General features: G+C 41.2%; 3 pseudogenes; all 3 read right to left on the reverse strand.

The window, feature by feature from the left end:
* LOC116825970 (toll-like receptor 8) overlaps positions 1–6,109 on the reverse strand; it is a 9,232-nt pseudogene extending 3,123 nt beyond the window's left edge.
* A 127-nt stretch (positions 6,110–6,236) lies between these two features.
* LOC142046590 (toll-like receptor 8) lies at positions 6,237–7,738 on the reverse strand (annotated as a pseudogene).
* Positions 7,739–15,095: 7,357 nt separating this feature from the next.
* Positions 15,096–18,699, reverse strand: LOC116825971 (toll-like receptor 8 pseudogene; annotated as a pseudogene).
* Between the last annotated feature and the right edge of the window lie 2,555 nt (positions 18,700–21,254).

Below are 21,254 nucleotides of genomic sequence, written 5' to 3' on the forward strand. Positions count from 1 at the left end.
TCCACTGGCTCCCTTGACTCCTTCGAGGAGCAGTGGGCGTTGTCTGGGGTTCTCTGCTTGGTGTCCCCATCGGGTTCCCTTCATTTAGCCCTGTGACCTCACTCCCGCTCCTGCTTTTTTTCATTAGTTGTCCCCCAGAATTACTTGGTGTCACACCTGTGGATCCTCCCCTTAGGCTGGGGGGAGGTCCTTTAGAAGTGGGCGGGCTTTGCCTGCCCACCCCTGGGATGCCAATAGGACCAGACTCCTTTACCCCACTGATCTGGGTCTCTCACACTAGTTATGAAATGAATACACTATAATGGCCTATCAGAAGAACAAACCTGGTCAAATCCTCACAATAATCACATGCATCCATGTGATGGATGCGACTCACCATTGTGGCACCTTCTGCTGGCTGCCCTGGGGATTAGCTCTTTTCACCAGTGTGCCTTTTTCTGGTGATATCTTGCCACCGTCACTTCTGCTCCTGGACCCAAGAAACTCCCAGGACCACAGCATCCTCTTCATCATACAGCCCTCTGGCTGTGCAATATTCTGTGCTTCCCTCCCTCCAGGGCAACAGCAGTCCTTTGTCCAGCCATTTCCTTAGTGGTAGTGGGGGCAAGGGGTACCTAGGCCTGCCCACTACTCTGGGTCCCACCCCAGTGACCCTGTAGAGGGCAGCCACATGCTGCGTCCCCTCCAACCTGTCAGTCTACTTCCCTGGGCCACTTCCCCACAGCCCCAGGACCTTCTCTGCCCTTGTCTCAGGGCCTCAGCATGCCTGTCTTAGCAGTCAGCCAGGAGCTCGCTCTCACTCTCCTGACCCTGCCCAGCAGTGTTCTGTCCAAGGTGCTAGTTTTCTTCCTCCTGTAGGGCAGCCAGTCCTAGAATATTAGGGTTGGAAGGGACCTCAGGAGGTCATCTAGTCCCACCCCCTGCTCAAAGCAGGACCAAACCCAACAAAATCATCCCAGCCAGGGCTTTGTCAAGCCTTACCTTAAAAACCTCTAAGGAAGGGGATTGCACCACCTCCCTAGGTGCTTCACCTCCCTCCTAGTGAAAATGTTTTTCCTAATATCCAACCTAAACCTCCCCACTGCAACTTGAGACCATTCCTCCTTGTTCTGTCATCTGGTACCACTGACAACAGTCTAGATCCATCCTCTTTGGAACCCCCTTTCAGGTAGTTGAAAGCAGCTATCAAATCCCTCCACATTCTTCTCTTCCACAGACTAAACAATCCCAGTTCCCTCAGCCTCTCCTCATAAGTCATGTGCTCTCCACTGGACTCTTTCCAATTTCTCCACATCCTTCTTGTAATATGGGGCCCAAAACTGGACACAGTACTCCAGATGAGGCCTCACCAATGTCGAATAGAGGGGAATGTGATACATCCCGATTGCTGGGCAGGCTCCCTACTTATACAGCCAAATTGCCATTAGCCCTTCTTGAGCAAAAGGCACACTAGATTTTGACTATATCCAGCTTTCGCCACTGTAATCCTAGTCCTTTTCTGCAGAACTGCTGCCTAGTCTTCGATCCCTAGTACTGTAACAGTGAATGGAATTCTTCCATCTCAGTGCAGGACTCTGCACTTTGTCTTGTTGAACCTTATCAGGGTTCTTTTGGCCCATCCTACGAATTTTGTCTCTGGTCTCTCTGTATCCTATCTCTACCCCTCCAGCGTATTAACCTACCTTCCAGTTTAGTGTCATCTGCAAGAACTTGGCTGAAGAGTGCAGTCCACGCATCCTCATTATCATTAATGAAGATATGAACAACCACCCAGGACGCGATCCTTGGGCACTCTTGATTGAAAACCATGGCCAACTAGGACATAGGAGCGTTGAATCATCTCGCTTGCAGCCAATGATCTAGCCAGGCTTTCTATCCACCTGTATAGCCATTCATCCAGCCCATACTTCTTTAACTTTGCTGGCAAAGAAATACTGTGTGAAGACCAGTATCAAGCGCTGTTTGTGAAGTCAAGGAATAACACATCCACTGCTTTCCTTATCCACGACCGTTATCCTCTTAGAAGCACTAGGATAGTCAGGCTATGCCTTGTCCTTGGGTGAGTCCATGCTTGCTGTTCCTGATCACTTTCTCCTCATCTAAGTGCTGGCAGAATTGACTTCCTTGAGGATTGCATCATGATTTTTCCAGGACGTAAGGTGAGTCTGACTGGTCTTGTTTCCGATCCTCCTTCTCCCTGTTTTTAAAGATGCGGCACTACCAGTAGCCTTTTCCAGTTCATCCGGGACCTCCCCTGTCGCTGTTTTAAAGAAAATGGCAATGCTACTTTGCAGTCATCCACCAACATCCTTTGCACCCTGGATGCAGGATCCAGCCCCTTGGCTGCGCCTCGTCCAGCTTTTTAATAGTCCCGAACCACTTCTTTCTCACAGAGGGTGGTCACCTCCTCCCTACTGTGCTGCCAGTGCAGCTGTCTGGGACTGACCTTGTTCTGAAGACCAGAGGCAAAGAAGCATTGCGTACACTGCTCTAAGCCAAAGGCTTCTGAAATGATGTGTCACACTTACTAACTTCTGGGTCACTGAGAACGAAATGATTTTCAATTGGTTGATTGGCTCTTAGTCTAGCTCTTGGGCTCCAGACTAAGCATGGTTTTTGTTTCTTTTTTTTCCCTTAGTTGGACGTTGGAGGTTTTAGGTGGTTTTTTTTCCATGTTCCGATACCGTCATAATAGGATGTCTTGCTCCTTCTTTTTCATGGAATGGTGATCTTGTAGCTCTGCAACAAACGATGTTGGGATGCGCAGCCTCAACTATCGTTCACATCCAGTGCGGAGAGCTGTGCATTGTATTCATCGAAGACGGTCTTTAAGTGTTTTGTGCATAATTTGGCATGTTTTTGCCATCAATTCCAGTTGATATGCAGTCCATACGTGAGAAACTATGACAACTGAGAAACAACTTTGTAGAGGTGCATAGAACTTCACCAAATCTGGTGGCGCTTTGTGCCGATTTGATGGTTGTTGCTCTCTTTGCTTGCGCTGCGACTGGATACACAAAGTACTGCTGTTTTCTTTGGGATAGTCGTGGCAAGAGATTCACTACGTCAAGAAGTATTTGGCCCTCCGACAGTCACTTGGGCCTGGAGGGAAAAGTGGTTCCGCATCCACCAGCTAATTGAATCAAGGAAAGATTTGGCCCCTTACCATCGAGCTGGGTCTGATGAAGAACTTTGTCGCAGGCATTACAAACACAGCAGCTTTCTACGTACCCCGTGGAAAATTTTCAGGTTTAATGAAGCTAGATAAGAGAGGGTCTTTTGTTGGTCTCAGATTCTGTGAAACTTTTTCGAGGATGATGCATCTTTACCATGCACTGATGTGGAGGAAAGACATCATAGCGAGCCTTTTCCAGTTAGTGGCAGATAATTTTGTGAACAAACAAGGCAGAACAACTACAGGTTGTTGAAGGAAAACCTCCTCATGGCATGACAAAGCCTGGTTGCAACTGTCACTAAAGATCATTTTTTGCACTCTCATCTAGTTTTTTCACGTGACTGCGGCAGCAGTGAGCGGACGAGCACGGTGTGCGAGATTTTTCACCAGGAACATGCACCAAATGGAAAATGCTTATCAGGCAAATGGAGCCCCATCATTTGCTTGACGAGCTATTGCTGTACAGTGACCAGAGATGCTCCCATGTTAATACAAGGACAGCCAAGAAGTGCAAGTAGACTCCTGAATTAGACAAACTTGTATACATAATAAGTTTTTTGCCTTTTGTTTCATAATATATTTTATTTATTATAACCTTTTTGTGTTTTTAATAATGTTACAACAGGAGGGTGACATATTATCATGTAAAGCAACCATAACACATGAAAAGACTAGGTTTACAATTTATGTTTAAACTTAACTATTACTACAATATCCATAGACATTTAAATCGTGGAAACTTAATATCTGAGACACAGTAGCCAATCAGTTGTTTTAATTGTCATATTTGAATTCAGCACATCAAAATACATAATAAATAGCACATTTTATCTCTGAAGCAGACAACTTCTCAAAAACTGTAGACCAGTGGTACATTAGCTTTTTCCACATCTTCTGTCACTAGGTTCCCTCCCTCATTCAGTAAGGGGCCCACACTTTCCTTGACTTTCTTCTTGTTGCTAACATACCTGAAGAAACTCTTCTTGTTACTCTTAACATCTCTTGAGCTCCAGGGAGCAACTGAAGCTGCTCTGCTCTGCAGCCCTGGTTATATGGGCAAGCCCGGCCCTGATTGGCTACTCCTTGCAGCCCTTCTCTAATTGACTGTCTCCTGCGCAGCCTCCCTAGGGCTCTATTAACCATTAATGGGCCAGTGTGGGGCAGACACCCCATCACAATCTAGTACAGAAAGAGAGGAATTATTTGGACTGATTATCAACATTACCTTATTAATAACAGCAATACCATGAATAGACACAGGGCCCAATCTTGAGCCTAATAAAATCTATGGCAAAACTCCCATTAGCAAGATCAGACTCCTAGTGCCTTTGATAAGGGGACCTGTAACAGGGTGATGGCTCACCGCTGCAGCACCTCCTGATGATCATCCAGGGAATTAGCTCTTTCCACTCAGGAGTGTCTTCTGCAGGTTGGTGTCCCGCTTTCTGCTGGTCCCGGGGTCCCTACAGTGCCCCTGCAGTGTCACTGTGTCTTCCCTCCTCAGGGACCCTCCAACCTCTTATCCTCACCTCTGCTCAGCCTTTGACTACTGCCAGTCACCTGCTATCCCCCACTCACTGGGGCAGACGGCAGTATAATTGCCACTCATGACTGGCAAGGAAGGTTTGGACCTGCTTGCTTTGCCTATCCTTGGGCTGCACCTCTGCAACCCCATTACCTTTCTTGGACTTTAACAAGGCCTGCAGCCTGAGGGTTTTCCAGGCCAGAGCTCCCCAGCACCTCTGGCCTTTCCCCAGCCCTGTTCCAGTCTTGGTACCCTGCTCAGCTCCCAGAAGCCAGGCCCATCCCTCTCAGCATCTAGAGAGAAACACTCTCAGTACCAGCTTAGCAGCCTCTTTATAGGGCCAGCTGTGGCCTGATGGGGGTGTGGCCTAGCTGCGGCTGCTTCCCCAATCAGCCCAGGCTTACTGGTTCCCCACCGCAGTCCTCTTGCAGGGCTGTTTTAAGCCCTTCAGGGCAGAAGCGGAGTTACTCTTCTGCTACAGGACCGCATAGCACTTTACAAACATGAATTTAGAAGTGAGTCTTACAGAAGTGTAAAGAGAGGTATGCAGAGGTAAAGTTAGTTGCCCAGGATCACACAATATTAAAGAATAAACTTCCTATACATTAACAGTAAATATTATTAAAAGCTGAAAATTCTGTGAGCACTGAGGTTATGCATTTCACAGAATAGTTTCATATTATGTGTTTTTAGCTACAGGGCTTTAAAATACGCAAGGCAGAATCTTTGGGACATAAAGCTTTGTCACAATTACATTAGATGAAGGGTGCTTCCCATAAAACATCCCCATTTCAATCAGCAAGGAAAATGAAGGCCTAACCCCTTTCTGTATACTGTACACCCCATCATCTCACATGCTGTTATCAGTTAGCCCTACACTTTTTAGTCTTTGCCAGAAAAGGCCTTCAGCATGTGATTCTTAGGCCAGTCAAGAACAGAGCTCTTGCAGATCCTCCTTCTCAGCCTCAGGTACTGGGAATGCTGTAGCACTGGCTCCAGTAGAATAAACACAATCACATCTCTATTCTCATCCATTAGCCTCTACAGAGCAATATAAAAAGCAGTTTTAAAGTTCCCGTTTTTCACATATCTTTCGGTTAGAACAAATATCGTCTTTCTGCTGTGATGGATGCTCTGTGCAAGGTTGTCAATGACAGCCTTTCCTGGCTCCCAGTCCCTTTCCTCCAAACAAAGCAGAATGTGTTTGTCTCCATTTTCCTCTAGACGAAATCGTAGCTCATTTATTACCCAGTCGGTTACTGTCGCATCCTGAGTATCACAGGCTATGTAAGCATCATAGAGAGCTTTGTCCGTGGCTGTAGATTTGTATCCTTTTAATTTCGCTGCACAAATATAGTATGTATACTAGACATCCCAGTAAAAAAATGTTTTGTAACAGCTATCAACATAATAATAGTGAAGAATGAAACATAAAATAATGTTGCAGCAACTTCCTCCAAAGTACAAGTGTGCAGATTGCACAGTTGACTTTTGTTGCTAGCCGTGGTATATAAATATTAGTTGTCTGTATCCATTTTATGAAGTCACTATTTTGGCAAATGCAATCAAAAGGGTTGCCTTTAACTTTAAATATTTTACACTTTGTATATGAACCAGTGTTGACAGGTTCATATATTTTAGCTTGTTGTGACTCAAATCAAGGAACTGAAGGCTGCCATTTGTATTTGAAAAGTCCACAGCAATCTCTGAAATCCTGTTATCCCTCAACAGCAGAGACTGTTTGAATGAAATATGAACAGTTCTGAAATTATTTTGACTCAGATCAAGCAGCTTCAAATATTTCAGTCTGGTGAGGTTTGCAAAGATAAACACTTGCAATCTGTTTTTGCTTAGGAATAGCTGTGTTGGGTTTGGTGGCAAGCTCAGGAATACTCTAGTAGGGATTTTTAAAGGTCTATTGTGGGATATATCAGTGTATGTTAGGCTGCTGAGATTCTTAAAAAAAATATGTATCGTTCATGTTTGTTGCCTCATAAAATATCAAGGCAGTTTTCTTTAAACACTAATTCTTCAGGGGATTTGCTGCTTAACTGTCTGTCTGTCAGTGTGGAAATAACATTCCAACTTAAGTTTAAAACCTTTAGCTGAGGAAGCTTTTCAATAAATGCCAGTCTAAGTGTGACTCCTGCCAGGCGAAAATAATGCTTGTTATGGATCAGGTCTAACACTTTGAGAAGTTTCATTTAATTAAATGCAAAACCATAAGCAAAATCCAATTTATTATTTGATGGGTCTAAATATTTGAGTTTGGTTAGGTTGAATTCAGTGCCATTGAAAGCTTGGTTAATACCATTTGAAGACAAATTCAAGCAGGCTATATCCTTAAAACTTTTAAACTGATTTGGGTTAATGAAGATGACGCTGTTTGAGCTCATATCCAATGCTTTGCCATCTGAAGAACACTGGGGCCTAAGAATATAATACAAGAAATGGTCTATTTCTTTATACTTTTGCATAACTGAAGGGCTCGGCTGGCCTTCTCATTCCAGAGTTAGATGGCAATATTTTGGGAATGCCTTTTTTCCAACCTGTTCTAAAAGACAATTATTGTCCCCTACAGAAGATGATATTCTCTTATCTGTTAAGTAGTTTTCTGTCTGGTTACTAAAATCCTGGAATACAGTGAGATCAATTTGTTTAATAAAATGTACCCCAAGATCAAGGATATTTAGCTTTTTTAGAGCTGTTAGAGGTTTTAAGTGCTTTTCACACAGGTCTTGGAAAATATAACCTTTAAGATATAATCATTTTAAAGAGACTAGAGAAGAAAAATGTTGTGAGAGGTTTAGATATGATATGTATACTTCTTCCTCAAAGTTGAAAGATAAGTCAAGTTCCTCTAAAGAAGTCAACTCCCGTAAGAACTCACCAGAAGCTCTTTCATTTTGTAAATAGTTAAATGCCAGGTGCAGCGCCTTTAGATGTGTCATGTTCTGCAACCAGATGGCTGGTACACGAGTAAGTGAGGTGCTGGTAAGAACCAAAATCTTTAATTTCTTAAGATTTTGGCAACCCATGAGTCTCTACCCAACATTGGGACACCAGAATGTGTCAAAGGGTTGTGTGGGAGTCCTGGCACGGCGTTGAAAGGCAGCTCTTTGTGGCTTTGGTCCTGTGGGGCTGGCTGGGTTCAGCTCCCCACTCCAGGTGGGTTGTGACCTGGTGCACAGGGCTGCAGTGCTGCTCAGGTTTGACCTGGACTCCCTTCCATCATGATCATAGGGGGCCCAGGCCAAACCTGAGCAGCACGGCAACCCTTCAGGTCACAATGCCTAGAGTGGGGAACTGAACCCAGACAGTCCCACAGGCCTGGAGCCACCACTCTGGTACGTTTGGTGTATTTATTTAGTACTTGTTACATGGGAGTTCAGGCCTAACTTGGAGGATCTGGGGCCTAGTTATTTCAGTGAACTTAGGGCCTGGTCCAATGTGCATGTGCAGCACATGATCCTGTATATGTACATCTATCTTAGCCTTTGCAAACATTGTCAGTTGTAGCTGGGTGTTTATTAAAGTTGTGAGTGAATTTAGGCCCTAGGGATCATTGCATTAATAGCTCTGGCATGGGCCATGTATAGTGCAGATACTGGGGAAATTTCTCCTTTCAGCTCAGCCACTGTTCACCCAAACTTCTACTATACTGCCCCTGCCTCTCTTGAGCAAAGACTGTTAGTCATAGCAAGTAGACTGAATTATATGGTGGCTATGCCTTGTTCAGAAATAGGAGCTAGATTAAGATCAGTAAACATAGGGCCTGATCGCACATCCAATAAAGTTAACTGAGTCTTTCTATTGAAACAGTGAGCATGGGATCAGGTCCACAAACTAAAGTTGCTATATTAGCTGACTTTACCACTAAGCTCTTTTATTTGAGTATTGCTGACTAACACCCCCAAATTACACCTTTGGTTATAAACATTCAAAAACTTCACATTCACCTCCAATAGATACCAAAAAGCAATGCGTAGCACAACACCATCAAATTAGCACTCTAGTACAAAGTCTTCATGCTGCTTGGGTGCCCCTGTGTCAACAGATCAACTCATCTCAGTCACACATTCAGAAAATTATTCTGCTTTAACAATACTGAGGTCACTGTTAATGTTTTGAGTGTGAGTTTGATAAGTTGGTGTATGCATTGCTTTTTGATATCTATCTGATGGAGGTGGATGTGAAAGCCTTTGGAGAGTGGTAGTGTGTTACCAACAGTGCTTTGGGCAATACAAAAGTGTCCAGGAATGTAGGACACTTTTCCCCTAACATGTTTCCATACTTTTCACATATTCAGTTGGTTGGGAGTGTCCTGATGCAACTTTAGCTATCATTACGTGAAGTTTCTGTGTGTTTCTTTCCACCTTTTATATATTTGTAAAGTGAGAAGGCAACTCATACCAGATTGCCTGGTAGCCTTGATGAATAATAAGGCTGGTGAGATGCATGGGAATATAAACTACAGTCAGTAGAGATGAAATTTGAACTCATTGTCTCTTTCCTAATTCAGGGAGCATTCAACTAGACTACAGGAATATTGAGGCGGGGCAGGCTTGCATATGTGTGTGTGTGTCAGTCCCTGGCATCACTGAATTAATCACACAGCAAGCACAGATTAGCACATTTCTCTTTGGTTCTGTAGGAAATTACAAATCATGACACAGATGAAACTCCCTTATGTACAACTGCTTTCATATTAATCACTAAATCAGGATCAACAGAAGAATAAAACACAGATCCCAGAGTGTTTTTGTTTTCTTTCAAAGAGTATCCAGAAAAAAGATGAAACAATAAGATGAAAAGCTTCAAAAAAAAAGAGGGATCATTTTGGAGCTCTTATTATTCTTTCTGTATCACACCAGTTTCCATCAAATCCCCAGGAAAAATACAAATAGTTCAGAAAGTTTACGTTCTACGTTTTGCGTGGCGCTATTTTATTGAGAATTTAACCAAATTGCTTTAATGCTCCTGTTGCACTGAACACTCAGTCTTACCTAAAGATTTGCAATCAACAACTCCATCATAAAATGTTTGCCCAGTAACTTTTTCCCAATCTGCCTGCAAAAGTTAGAGATGCAACATTGTTTAAATTTTAACTCCTTGATCAGGCAATTCACCAACGACCAACCCAGGACTCTGCTAAGAAAGAGTTAGGGCCTGATTTTTAAACGTATTTAGGCATCTAAAGATACAGATAGTTGCTGTCATAAGTAGATAGGTAAGGTAAGGGTTAAGTTCTTTTACCTGGAAAGGGTAACCAAACACCTGACCAGAGGACCAATCAGAGAACTGGATTGTTTAAAGTCAGGGGCGGGAATTTGTATACTCGGGGTCTTTTTTGTTTTCTCGGCTGTGAGTAAACAAGGTTTTCCTTCCTAAACCTTCTTCTTATTTCAAATATTATACAAAATCTGTGATACAAAGGAGACCCCAAAGCAATTCGGCTATGAGGAGCTTTGTGTTGTACGAATAGATGTGAGATGGCTGTGTCTTTTGTTGTTTTCTCGGGTGAGTTAACAAGCTTTCTCCTAAACTGCCATCTTATCCCAAGGTTCCTATACGTCTGTAGAGTACAAAGGACCCAAGCAATCGGCCTATGATGAGCTTGGTGTGTATTACATGTATGTGGATTGTTGGACTGGTTAATGGGCTATCTTTTAAATCAGACTGTTCTCTTCATTTTTCCTATAAGCAAGAGCCTGTATTGAGTTCTTAATGCAAATTATTGTTTATATTTTCTTCTGTTTTTTCTATAAAGTTCTTTTTAAACCTTGTGAAAGTTTCTTTTCTAGTGAGGCAGAGGGGAGGGAAACGCCCAACTCGTGCCTCACCTCCCTATGTCCCAAGGCGGGAAAGAGCTATGGGACAAAGGAGGGGGAATTTCTTGTGTAAGCTGCTAGGTAAATACCTAGGCCTCGGGAAGCTAGATTGCTTTCTCCGTTGTATTACAGGAGTGAAGCTAGCATTGCACCGCTAACCCCAGGAAGGGGGGAAGCTGGGAGAGGAGGAGAGAGAGATCCAGTGTCTGGTCTTGGGGTCCCCAAGAGAAGAGTTTGGGGACACCAGAGAGAGGAAAGGGGGGGTCAGGCTCTCTAAATCAAATTCCTGACGCATGGTGGCAGCGAGAATATCCAAGCTGGTAGTGAGCTTGGGGGAGTTTCAGGTAAGCCCCCAGATTTTGGACGCAAAAGTCCAGGTTTGGGACAGGACCAGATTGTGGACGCTAAAGTTCAGGTCTGGGACTGGGAGGCTAATTACTACAGTTGCCTACTGTGATTTTCAAAAGCACCAAGGTCCCTAACTTCCAGTTCAGTGCCTGAGTGCTTTCGAGGATCTCATTAGGTGTCTATCTACTTTATAAAGCTAGTGCTTAGAGTCTGATTCAAAATCCATTGAAGTCAATGGAGAGGTTCCCACTGACCTCAGTGAGCTTTGGATCAGAGCAATATAGCACTGTTCCTTTGCTTTCCTTGTGAGCTCCATTCCTGTAACCTGAAATCAGCAGCATATCTGCCCTCTCTTTGTGTTGAAGATTAAAGAAAAAAGGATAGAAATTCTAGCAAGATGGAGTAGGAAAGCAAAATGTTGGAGCTGACAGCCTTTACAATGTCTGTTCAACAAAGAATGAAAGATAAGCAGCAAAAATTATTAGCAGTGATAAAATTAGAACCAAATGTTAATTTTAATACAATGGATATAGTGGAGTTTTTTCTAAAATGCCCAAGAATTACTAGATATTTACTAACTTTAAAATATATATATATATGAGAAAATGGAAAGTTCTCAACTTGTTCAAATAGAAATAGACAGTCTTACAACGGTACCACTTACTTACAGAAATGAAGAATTCTCACTAGTAGGAAGCAATACATCGATAATAATGTGTTCTTGCGGTAAAGAGTGTGCCCATGGAAATCAGTTGCCTGACTTGGACATCATTGGAGAGTAGCATAAAGTCTACCTTCAAAAAATCCTTTTCTCCAGCATATCAAAAATCACTGCTGGCAAGAAATTAAATGTGAAATTCTCCATCTCCATCTGTGTCCAGGTTTGGAAATAAACAGTTAATTTGAGCAGATAGTGCATGCTGCGTTTTTTCTATAAAGAACAGGACTGTTTCAGCATTAATAGAGACATACTTCTTACAAGTTTGCACAAAGAGCAGGAGTAGGAAGCCTTCAGAATTAGGAAGTGAAGAAGAGACAAAAAGGAAGTTTCATGTTTTTAATGGAATCAAGAACTAAGAAACAGGAATAAGATGTTTTATAGTTTTATAATAAAGGGGAAACAGAAGTGTAGAAGTATTCTGTATGTTAAAAGTGTGAATAATGTCACACTAAGAAGTCAGCTAATAATTTTATTTAAATAGAAGTCAGTGGGACTATTCATGTGAGGAACTGTGAACCCCTTCCTCACAATGGTGAGCAAGGTGACTTTTAGATATTTCTGTATCCAGGTGGCTCACTTGATCATAATAAACTCTCCTACAGTGCTGTTCATTCAAGGACCTTTCAGTTATGACACTTCTTAGAGTAACATTGTATGGGCACTGAAAAAAATCAGCCTATTTTCTATATCAAACATAAAAAACATCCCCCAAAGCTAGTAGACATCCTTAATATCTTTGAGAAAAGCCTATTTTAGGCTAAAATAACCAGCTTTTCCTCCTCCTTCTGAAAATAAAAGGAAAAGAACAAAATATAAGTCTCACATTTTGTTTTTCTTGAAATGAACTAATTTGTTGGTGGATCTGGAGTTAACCCAGAGTCTCCACCAGTAAAAGTTGCTTTGTTTAAATAAAAGCAAGTTTATTTCATTTTATTTTTTTCTTTATAAGTTACTGAAAATGTTGGGCCTTATTCTCTTATTTACATCATTTTTACACTAATGTAACACCCTTGTCTTCAGTGGAATGATACCTGCATTATCCCATGTTAACGATACTAGCTTGGGTGCAACTGCTCAAATTAAGCCCCTTCCTTCTAACCCTGTGTCAGGCCTTTCATTTCAATAAACTTATAGCTTCTGTTATTTACAATTACAGTATCATTATCATGGAAACTTGTTATAGCCATGGAATTAATGATCCCAGGTATCGGTATGTATCAGGAATGGATTCTAACAGGGAGAAAATCCAGGAAAGCCAAGATATTCCTGAAAACTGATAAGATCTGAAATGGCAACAAAAAGGCTGAAGGAAATCTAAGTTTAAACCTAAAGCTTAAAAAGACATGTTGTTACTCTCTATGCAGCTCTCAGCAGGTGAGTCACAGCATACACACGTAGCACAGAAATCAGAATTTCAGGATAATGATAAAATGGCACATGATCAGACATTTTCAAAATGCCCAAAGCACCACTCTTCTCACCCCCTCCTTGGAGAAAATTCTAATGGCAACTACTGACAGGCCGCTTTTAGCTCCCAGTGCTGACCAGCAAAATGAATTTGAATAGCTCCAACCTCTGCTGGACAGGACAGGGGCAATTCAGTCCCCACACAAATTTCTGGGCCTGATCACCCATTCACAAACATTTACCGAAAACCTTTGACATAAACCATATTAAAAACTAGACCTGTTTCCATATCCTGGTGGGCCTTTTCATGAACTTTTATAGCAGTTTCATAACAGACAATATTCATTCAAAATATTAATAACTACAAGAAAATGCTTAAATGCAAGAAAATATTCTGCCTCATGAAGGAAAGCGCTACAAATGAGATGTGGCTAAAGAAACTAAAAGAAATATGAGAGATGGAATAGATCACAGCTGGAATTGCGAGTTGTTTCACTGCTGTGTTAGTCCAAGATATAACTCAAATGTTGCCCCTAAACAGAGGCGGCTCTAGACATTTCGTCAGCCCAAGAACGGCGTCATGCCACGGGGGGCTCTGCCGCTCGCTGGTCCCGCGGCTCCGGTGGACTTCCCGGAGGCGTGGCTGCGAGGGTCCACTGGTCCCGCGGCTTCGGTGGAGCTGCAGGACCAGCGGACCCTCCACAGGTAAGCCTGCGGGAGGTCCACCGAAGCCGCTGGACCAGCGGACCCTCCGCAGGCATGCCGCTGAAGGCACCCTGCCTGCCGTCCTCCTGGCAACCAGCAGAGCGCCCCCCGCAGCATGCTGCCCCAAGCACGTGCTTGGCATGATGGGGCCTGGAGCCGCCCCTGCCCCTATCCCAACTCCTGTCCATGCACAAAAGTCTCTAGCTCAAGTTAGATGGCGTTTCAAACTCAAGCTAGCTGGCCACCGGGGGGTATGGGTTGAAGCCCAAGTGCTGCTGATGCTTGAGGTAGTGATGTAGTAGAAAGTAGCTGTGTCACTGATGCTAAATCAATCATTCTGTGTGGCTCGAGCATTGTTTTGTAGTATAGCTGCTTTCACTTGAGCTAGACTAACTCAAGAGGCGCAACTTAGTGTAAATAACTTGAGCTAAGGCTGCAGTGAAGACATACCCTTAGACAGTCCCAAGAGCAGTATATACACTGTTGGGCTTCACCTCACACTCTGTGGAAACCATACACGAAACAAAAAGAAACGACAGCCCCAACTTAAAACCAGCCAATAATATGTCAGCTTATCATCCATACAATGATCGCCAAACTGAACAAACCCAGTTACCCATACATCTTCCTACCACAAGCAATTTGTAAAACAGCCGCTTGCGTACTTCTCCATGTATAACATTGCTACAACAAACACCTGTATGAATCTATGCTTTGCCAAATCCTGCTTTCCTCCCTTGGTACAGCAGAACTGCACCAGTTGTTTGTGAACCAAATGATAGTTGGAACGCTGTATCAATAACACATGCACATTCCTATTTATACCTTTACCTAGGTATTTATTCTTACCTCTGCATATGTATATTAACCTTTATGCCCAATTTTGAATTTACTTTTAAAATCACTAGTGAACAGTTTCTAAAGAAAATACAGTTGACAACGCAGAAAAAGGAAGACTGGTTATTAGGCAGCATAGGCCAGTGGCCAGAATCAGTCTCTGTTCCTTTACATGAGGTGGTGTAACATATACGAATTAATACTCATACATATATAAAAAGACATCTTAATAGTGTAACAGAAAAAAAATATGAAGCAAGGGCAGATGGCTGAATGACATTATGACACAAAGAAGCCATCAACTCCATAAAAAATGTCTAGTGTCATTATTAATATAGCATCATAAATGTGTATCAAGCTTGACAAAGGATTAAACCTGCCGTACACGCGGCAGAGCCCAGGCTCAAAGTAGTTGCAATTCTGAAGGCAATTATTATGTAATCATAAATTTTGTAATAGAATTTTGTATCTACTTATAATTACAAATTTATATACATTTCAGGAAATAAAGTTGTAATAAATACGTTGCCTATAAATATAAAGATACAGAAAAAAGTGTATATCTGAGCAAACTTTGCCTTGTTAGAGAATAAACTTTCTTCCACTGTGGAACAATGTAGCACAGGAATAGAAAGAAAAAAATACTGTTTATATGCAGCAACTTTGTGCATGTTATCAATTCCATCTCTGTGATTTTATATTAGCTATTTTACTTTAACCTTGTAAAGCAGACTCTCTTCAGTACAATATAGCAGTACAACAGGTACATTAAACTGTAAGTACTTACCATATAGTACACCCCATAAAACTTTAAGAAAACCACCCAAAGTTTTCAAAGGAGATCAGTGATGTTGGTTGTCCAGCAAGAGATAACATAGAGCAGCCTGATTTTCAGAAAATGCAGAACAACCCACCTCCCCAAATTAGGACTCTTTTTAATGCATTTAAAATTTGGCACCCAAACACTGAGACACTGAAAATCACAAGTTACTTTTTGAGAACTAGAGCTAGCTGTTGTAAGCCCTTTCTATATATTGTACACCCCATCATCTCGAATGCTGTTATCAGTTAGCACTGCACTTTTTAGTCTTTGCCAGAAAAGGCCTTCAGCATGTGGATTCTTAGGCCAGTCAAGAACAGAGCTCTTGCAGATCCTCCTTCTCAGCCTCAGGTACTGGGAATACTGTAGCACCGGCTCCAGTAGAATAAGCACAATTACATCTGCATTCTCATCCATTAGTCTCTGCAGAGCGATATAAAAAGCAGTTTTAAAGTTCCCGTTTTTCACATATCTTTTGGTTAGAACAAATATCGTCTTTCTGCTGTGATGGATGCTCTGTGCAAGGTTGTCAATGACAGCCTTTCCCGGCTCCCAGTCCCTTTCCTCCAAACAAAGCAGAACGTGCTTGTCTCCATTTTCTTCTAGATGAAATTGTAGCTCATTTATTACCCAGTCATTTACTGTCGTATCCTGAGTATCATAGGCTATGTAAGCATCATAGAGAGCTTTGTCTGTGGCTTTATTCTTGTATCCTTTTATTTTTGCCATACAAGAACGATAAGTATACCAGACATCCCAATAAAATAAATGTTTAGTAACTGCTATTATCATAATGCTAATAATAGTGAAGAAAGAAATATAAAATAATATTGCTGCAACACTATCCAGAATGCAAGCATGCAGGTCAATCAAGAGAATGCTATGCTGTCTTTGGTCCTCAGGGTTCATGCAAATGACATTTCTTGCTACTTGTGAGATCAGAGTTTTGGTTTTCTGAATCCACCTTATGAAATTGTTGTTTTTGCAGGTGCAATCAAATGGGTTCCCTTTTAATTTTAAAACCTTCAAATGTTGTATAAGTCCTGATAAGAAAGTTGACTGATTTAAGACTTGCAGTTGGTTGTAACTCAAATCCAGGTACAGGAGACTGCTGACTCTCTCAGACAACCCAACGACAATTCTGGAAATCTTGTTCTCCCTCAGCAGCAGAGTCTGGAGGGATTGTGTGTACTTATATTGGATATCAACAGCCTTCAGTTTGTTCTGACTTAAGTCAAGCAACTTCAGAGATTTAAAGTATCTAAGATTTTCCCAGCTGATTGTATGTAGTTTGTTGTTATTTATATACAATTTAATTAAGCTCTGAGGCAGATTTTGGAAAGCCTTAGTGGGGATATTTCGAAGTCTGTTGTATGAGATGTCAAGATGTGTCAACTTTTTCAGATGCTTAAACAATTGTATGTGATTCGTTTCTCCATTTTTCCATAACTTGTCAAGATGGTTTCCTTTGAAGTCTAGTTTTTGAAGGGAGTTGCTCCTTAGTTCAAATTTTGTTAGTGCAGAAATGTCATTCCAGCTTAAGTTTAAAATTTTTAAGTTAGGAAGGTTTTCAGTAAATAGTAGCTGATGTGCAAAACCTGTCACTAGAAAATAGTGCTTGTTATAGCTAAGGTCTAACACCTCTAGGTTAGGTAGTTCTTTAAATGCAGAGTAACTGGTCAAATCCAATTTATTACATGAGAGATCTAAATATTTGAGATTAGGTAAATAGATTAATTCAGTGCCATTGAAAGCCTGGTCCAGGGCATTTGAAGACAAATTCAAACAAGCTATATCCCCAAAGCCTTTAAACTGATATGGGTTAATGAAGAAAATATTGTTTAAACTCAAATCCAAGGCTGTACCATATGAGGTACAAAGCTGTTTAAGGAAGTAATATGATGGCTTTTTTTTATCAGAATATATGACAGGAGGGTTCAACTTGTGTTTCCACACCAAGGTCCGATGATAATTGATCAAATAATCCTCTTTCTTAAATGATTTTAAAAAACCAGGCCTTTCTGTTGTTTGTGGGAATATTTTGTTTTCTTTCAAGTATATTTCAGTGAGGTTCCTAAAAGCCTGGAAGACAGACATATCAACTCTTTTAATAAAATTTAACCCAAGGTCCAGGACATTTAGCTTTCCCAGAGGAAACAAAGGTTCCAAGTGGAGTTTATCTAATTCTTTGAAGACATAACCTTTAATATATAATCGTTTTAGAGATACTAAGGAAGAAAAGTATGGTGAGAGGGTTAGATATCGTGAGTATATTTGTTTCTGGTAGTTGAAAGATAGGTCAAGTTCCTCTAAAGAAGATAAATTCTGTAAGAATTCTCCAGTAGCTATTTCGCTCATTAAGAAGTTAGATGCAAGGTGCAGCACCTCTAACTCTGGCATGTTTTGAAACCAAATAGCGGGTACACTAGTGAGTGACATGCTGGATAGAACCAAAGTCTTTAATTTTTTAAGATTCTGGAAAGCCAGAGGATGTATTTGAATGGCGGCGGTTCCAGTGCAAGGTTCACATGGAAAAGTTGTATTGAAGCATTTTGGACAGTTCCCACTTAAATCAAGAACTTCTAGATGAACTAGTTTCTTAAAATCATCTTGACTGATGTTCTTTATCTTGGTATGACTCAAATACAGTTCTTGTAGTGACACAGGCAGTTTGGGTGGCACCTGGGTCAAGTTGTTGTAGGAAAGTGACAGCACAGTCAAACTGGTGAGGGCTGAAAAAGCCCCTTCTTCCATGTTGAACGGTTTTTCACAGACATTACCATAGTAACAGTTCTGGTCCATATAGAGTTCCTTCAATTTTGTGAGTTCTTTGAAGCTGTTCTTGCTAATAGTAACAATGTTATTGGACTTTAGACTTAGTGAAGTAATGCTAGGTGAAATCCCTGCAGGCACTCTGATTAGCTGATTGCCATTAAGATGTAATTCCTTTAAATGTCTTAAGTTTGAAAAAGTTGCATCTAGTATTTGTAAAGGTTTTGGAGACAAATCAAAATTAGATTCTTTTGGCTTAACATGCCAATTCCAGTTTAATTTAAAAAATGTAAGGTCCTTAAAGTTCTGAAAATCTTCTTTAGAAATCTTTTCAATCCAGTTGAAAGACAAAATCAAGCCAGTAACATTTGTATATATTTCCTGAGGGACTGCTCTCAGCTTTTGTTTGCTACAATCAAGGAGAATGGAGGAGCTGTTCTGTTTTGCTTTCATTTTACAAGGTAGGTCCTTCGAAACCCATTGATGACGAGTGGAGAGATCAAACTCAGGTTGAATCAGAAGGAGTAAGAAGAACATGTTTTGGGGCACGGTAGCCATATTTACCTAATTAAAAAGAAACAGGCAGATTAATGGTTTTGGTATATTGTTGATGACAAGTGTTGTTCATGCACATATAATATTTCACATTGTAATTTTAATAATTTTTAAATATGTGTATCCAAACCACAAAAATACAAACAAAACATACTATTAGTATAGTGAACAAGCAATTTGTGATTATTATCAAAATTGACCAGCAACATAATATCAGTTATTTTATTACTGTTGATACATACACTATATGCTGCCCAAAATGGAATAAATTAATTTTTAACAGAAATCATGATTTCTGAGGGAAATTTCTGTTAAGTTCTTTGAGCGAGAAGGATATTGTAAGATTTTGACCAGTTGTACCCATTACCCTGTCAAATATCAGAGGGGTAGCCGTGTTAGTCTGAATCTGTAAAAGCAGCAGAGAATCCTGTGGCACCTTATAGACTAACAGACATATTGGAGCATGAGCTTTCATCCGATGAAGTGGGTATTCACCCGCAAAAGCTCATGCTCCAATACATCTGTTAGTCTATAAGGTGCCACAGGACCCATTATCCTGGTTTTGTTTAATCTCTAGTATACTTCTAGTACTTTAACGAAAAGGGTTAGGGTGTAGAATATTTAACAAATGCTTCCTTTATCCAAAAGGCTAATTAATTGTTGATGTTAAATAGATGTTTACAAAAACAGAGGGTTTTAAACAGTCTAACTAAAATCCCTTCAGCTTTCACTGTCTTGGCTCTTGTGATGTCGCCATTGCACTACTTTTCCTGTCATCATGAGACTTGCTTTTGAGGGTCTTAGCTAGCACATATTAGCTAGCAAGTGTTAACAGCCTAGTATAGACATGGCAGTGTGCCTTTAACATGTGTTAAGTGGTCAAATTAAAGTTCAACTGTACTCTAGAGATCAACTTGTGCGGTGTCTTTGAATTAATGAGGTGAGAAGTGCCAAGGTGATCCTGGCAGGCAACCCACACTCCATGCTGCAGAGGAAGGCAAAACAAAAGAACCAAACCCAGGTCCCTGGCAATATGACCTGGTGGGAAATTCCTTCCAGATCCCAAATCTGGTGATCAGCTGGACCCTGAGCACATGAGCAAGACACACTAGTCAGGCATCTATGAGAGAGGATTCTGTGTACCACTTCAAAGCATCAGTCTACTCCAACCAGTATTCCAACTCTCACCATGGCTGATCTCTAATGCTTCAGAGGAAAGTGATAAATTACAATTATAATTGCGCATCAGGAAAAAACAAATTCTTCCTGATCCTGCAGGCAGCCAGATGAAGCCCTGAAGCATGAGATCTGATTAGACCTATTATCTTAATGCAGAGCTACAAGTGTGATGAGCATATTGAGGGAAACATAGGAAATCCGAGTTTCCTCAAGGTCCACGAAGGAAGAGATGAACAAGGGGACTCATATTCACAGACTCCAAGGCCAGATGGGACCACCTTGACCAACCGGCCAACCCTCCCCAACTAACCTCAACATGCACAGGCTATAGAATTTCTCCCAGAAGCTAGAGTAAAGCAAGTCTTTTAGAAAGACTTAACAACTCTAAGTGACAGCCAGTACACCACCTCCTTGGTACACTCTTCCAGTGTTTAATCACCCTCACAGCTAGGAAATTGCATCTTATTTCAAGGTTGAATTTGTCTAAGTTCACCTTCCAGCCATTGGATATTGTCTGCAAGGTTGAAAAGCCGCCCACTATCTGATATTTTCCCGTGTGAATGCCTAGATGCAGTGATCAAGCCACCTCTCAATTTTCTCTTCAATAAGCTGAAAAAGTTTATCTCTTTAAGCCTCACATCATAAGCCTTGTTTTCTAGCCCCTGTATCATTTCTGTGGCCTCTATTGAACTCTCTCTAGTATTTTTTCATTCCTCTTGACGGGCAGACACCATGAGCATACATGTAATCTAGTAACAATCTTACCAACCCTGCGTACAGAGGCAAGATCACTTCCCTACTTCTACCTGAATTTCATCTATTTATACATCCCTGGATCACAGTACCCCTTGTTGCAGCAGCATAGTCCTGAGAGTTTCTGTTGAAGTGATTCTCTGTGATGATTCCTGAGTCTTTTCTTAGTAACTGCTTTCCTCTGTCTTGGAAATGCTTGGGGGAAAGTAGGTCCATTAATTAACAAGAAGGGGAATAAAATGATGCCTCAGCAATGGCTGAGGTGCTGAACTTTTTCTATATACTTTTTCTTATACTAAAAAAAAAAATCATATCGCACAGTGCACTGTTACACACAAATATATTCATACATGAGATTTTAACTCATTTTTACTGAGTTTTTGTTTAGTTCTTAGTAACTCCCATGGGAGCCACACAAACAGGGAGCTGGAAACTGAAGTGAGTATAGAGGCTCAAGGCAATGATCTCCAAAATAGGTGCTTAAAGTTGAGCTCCTAAATCCATATTTACACTCATTAAAAAATGGCTTGATTTTCAAAAGCACTAATCATTTAGCAGCTGCCTTCAATGAGAGGTGCTGGAAGCTCATCACTTTTGAAAATCAAGCCATTTATTGAGAAGCCTAG

This window comes from Chelonoidis abingdonii, chromosome 1, assembly GCF_003597395.2.
Source record: "Chelonoidis abingdonii isolate Lonesome George chromosome 1, CheloAbing_2.0, whole genome shotgun sequence".
NCBI classification, from domain to species: domain Eukaryota; kingdom Metazoa; phylum Chordata; order Testudines; family Testudinidae; genus Chelonoidis; species Chelonoidis abingdonii.